This window comes from Oenanthe melanoleuca, chromosome 4A (genome assembly GCF_029582105.1).
Source record: "Oenanthe melanoleuca isolate GR-GAL-2019-014 chromosome 4A, OMel1.0, whole genome shotgun sequence".
In the NCBI taxonomy this organism is placed as follows: Eukaryota; Metazoa; Chordata; class Aves; order Passeriformes; family Muscicapidae; genus Oenanthe; species Oenanthe melanoleuca.
Window position 1 is genome coordinate 3,561,174 of NC_079338.1, and position 3,458 is coordinate 3,564,631.

Sequence of the window (3,458 nt, forward strand, 5' to 3'; positions counted from 1 at the left end):
ATCAGAAAATCCTTCACATTCTTGGATTATCCTATCTGGATGAACACAGGGCTGACAACACCAGAACTCCAGGGAAAGGATTTATTGATATCCGTTATCAGGGAGTGCACTGACAAGAAGGATCCACAAGGAAAAAAAGTTTAAAAAGTAAAAAAATGTTGGTTTACAGGTTGGTTGAATAATGCTCTATGAATATGCAACATGTTGATGCATTTAACTAAGTGTTTTCTGAGTTAAGGTGTGCTCTTGGCAGAATGCCAAGCACTCGGCCATTGTAACCTTTTGCTTCATTGTCTCTTACTGCCTTTTATTAAACTCTTTCAAATGTGCCGGGAGCCTGAGCCTGTTTCCCCGCTGTGCTTGCAGCGCAGCCATGTGATGCCGGAGGGGCGCGGTGGCGATGATATGGAATGTGGGCAGCTGCCTGCGGCCACGCTCCGACAGGTGACGCTCCAGCGCCACCCCCTCCTCGGATTCGGCTTCGTGGCCGGCAGCGAGAGGCCGGTGGTGGTGCGGTCAGTGGCAGCAGGTAGGGTGTGGGCAGTGCTCCTGGACTCAGCCAGGAAACGCAGCGGCGCTTCCCCCTGCTGGGACCCCGCCCTGGGCTCTCCTGTCCCCTCTGCTGGGCCTGCAGGCTGCCCTCCACAGCCACACACAATGCTTTGGGGATGCTTGGGACCCTCTGCTTCCCCTCCACCCCGCAGCTCCGGGATGCCTGGGTTGGCCCTGACCCTCTCTCCTGGCAGGCGGCCCCTCTGAGGATAAACTCCTGCCAGGAGACCAGATCTTGGCCATCAACGATGAGGATGTGAGTGAAGCCCCCAGAGAGAGATTCATCGAGCTTGTCAGGTGAGGACAACACTTGTGCCTCATCTCCTCTGGGGAAGGGCTCATGCCAGGCTGCTGTTCCCCTAACAAAGCCTTGGGCTGTCAGTGCACACCCAGTCACTGCTGGGGTGGGGAATTCTCAGCCTGAGCAGGGGGAGTGCCTTGGAGCAAATGCCATAGTCGTTCCCAGCTGGCCAAGAAGTGGGAAAGTATCCACAGCCATGTTGTCAAGGAGCCCACAAAGGTCCCAGCCATCACTGGGCTGGGAAGGGTGGGATGTGCTCTCAGTTGCCCATGTTGTGGTCCATCATCATAAGGTCCCATCCATCTTCATTTCTCCTTTCTGTCACAGGAAAGCCAAGGACTTCATCATCCTCACGGTCCTGCACACCCACCAGGTGAGACTGGCAGGGCCATGGCCTGCTCCAGGGGAGCTGGGACAGGGGTGAAAAGCCCTTTTGAAGTCTGAGGTGGGGTCCCTGGAGACCCTGGGAGACCACTCAGGAGTCTCAGCTGATTTGTTGGACCATGTCCCACCACCCCAAGACTCTTCCAAGCTGTCAGGTCTGAGAACTGCCACAGCCCCTTGGGGTGTCAGTGGGTATGCAGCCATCTCCCCATCCTTGTCACCAGGAGGGAGGGAGGAAAAATATTCCCAAACCCTGCTGAGGACATCAGGTGTGTCTGATGGAGTAACCCATGGTGCCAGAGGTGGCAGGGAGGGGTCGCTGCTGGCTCAGGAGTCCCTGGGGAGCTGGGAGGGCTGGAGATGCTGCTGGCACCATGGCATGGTGCACTGGGGCAGAGTGAGCTGTCACACCAGAGGCACCATTTGTGCTTCACCGAGTCTTTGATGTTGGGAAAGAAGTGTGAGAACTCCCCAGTGTTCCTCTCCTCTCTGGGAAGGAGATGCCCCCACCCAGCGCTGCTCTGTCAGGAGCAGGGGCATGTGCCACACTCCAAAAAAGCTCCTGGCTGGAGCCACCAGCCAGGACAGGCAGCTCAGCTGGTGCTGGCACCATCAGACACATCAGAGCTGTGCTCTGTGGCACAGCTGTCTCTGTGCTGGGGTGTGTGCAGGCACTGCCACCAGAACATCCTGCAGGGATGCTTGGGGTCCTGCCATCTCCCTGGGGCTGCAAACCCACATCCAAAGGGGTTCATCTCTCTCATCCAGCTGGTGCCAGTGCCCCCAAACAAGATCTGGCTGATGTCTGCTGGAGCTCAAGGGGTGCCAGGCACAGGTGCTCAGTGGGGTGCAGCCTCCCTGCCACACTGATGTGTGCTGGTGTGACTTCAGGGGCTGCTGTTCATTGTTCTGTCCCTGTCTGCAGTGCTGTGGAACCACAGCCAAGGGGATTTGCTTTCCACCCTTCCTATTTCATGGTTTGCTGCCCACTCCCCATCATCACACTGGCTCCAGAGGTGTTTCCTCTGGGCCCCATGTCTGCCCTTCCCCACACCGTGGCTCCAAGGGCAGGCAGGTGATTTACCCAGTGCTCTCTTTCCAGTCTCCCAAATCTGCTTTCATCAGTGCAGCCAAGAAGGCGAAGCTGAGGTCCAACCCTGCCAAAGTCCGATTTTCAGAGCAGGTGACGGTCGGCGAGACAGACCCAGTAAGTCCTGCCCTGCCTTCCTCTGTGGTTCCCCAGGACTCTGAGGTGTCCCCAGGGCCATGGGGTGTGGGGTGGTTGAGGGCCACAGGGCTCCTCTGCCCTGGTTTGGGCTCTGCAGGTGAGAGCAGCTCTCTGGCCTGGATAGCCCCACAGGACAGGTGCCCTTGGGCACAGTCAATGTGTTGGGTCACTGCTGGGGGGACTTTCTGTGATCCTCCCCTGTCCCTCTGAAGGAGCCCCAAAAACTGGCCTTAGTCTCAACTGAGTCCCCCTGAGCACCCAGGGGAGGCATCCAGGCAATGCTCTAAGGAAGATCTGTGCCTTCCAGCCTGATCCCAAAGGCTTTGGATTGCCTGTATGTGGGGCAGGGTGACCAGGGCACTGCTGAATGGCTGTGGAAGCTGAAGAGTTCCAGCCCAGTGCTTTTATCTCTAAATTGCAGGAAGGTTTTATTAACAACAAAACAAAACTGGAGAGGAAAAAATAAAAACCCTGTAAAGCGCTTCTAGCACGTTCTATTTTTAAGCAAAATCAATTAGGTAATTATCTGATTGAAATGCTTCTCACCAAATAAAATCACCTTCTCCCAGCTTCCTGCAGAGGGGAGGTGCAGGGTTGGGAGGGGATAGGTGTGGGGTAAGGGTCAGGAAAGGGGGATCAGCTCTGAGCCACACCAGCCATGCCTCCCCTCTGGGACACCAGCTGGGGAGCAGGACAAGCTGCCCAGGCATGGGCACTGGGATGTGCTGGGCAGAGCAAGATGCTCTGTTCCCACTGCAGCTGCTGGGAGCTGAGGAGGTGAATCTGTCAGGCAGCTCTGAATTGCCTCAGCTCTGTGCTTCTTGATGGCTCAACAGAACGCTGTGTTTTCAGGGGAAATGTGCCTCTTAGCACAAAAGCCCAGAGCAGCAGAGGATGCCACGAGCGCTCCATCACTGACACTCTCTCTCTCCTCACCCTCCCTCTGTGCCCCCCACCCTCCTTGCCTCCCCCCTTGCTGGTCCCACATGCCAG

The 3,458-nt window shown here is 56.6% G+C and overlaps 1 long non-coding RNA gene across 1 annotated transcript; it reads left to right on the top strand.

Annotated features, from left to right (window-relative positions):
• Nucleotides 1–783: 783 nt before the first annotated feature.
• On the top strand, nt 784–2,437 carry LOC130253112 (uncharacterized). Its single transcript, XR_008840518.1, has 3 exons — nt 784–849; nt 1,181–1,226; nt 2,340–2,437. It is a non-coding gene; the product is annotated as an uncharacterized LOC130253112 (long non-coding RNA).
• Nucleotides 2,438–3,458: the final 1,021 nt, after the last annotated feature.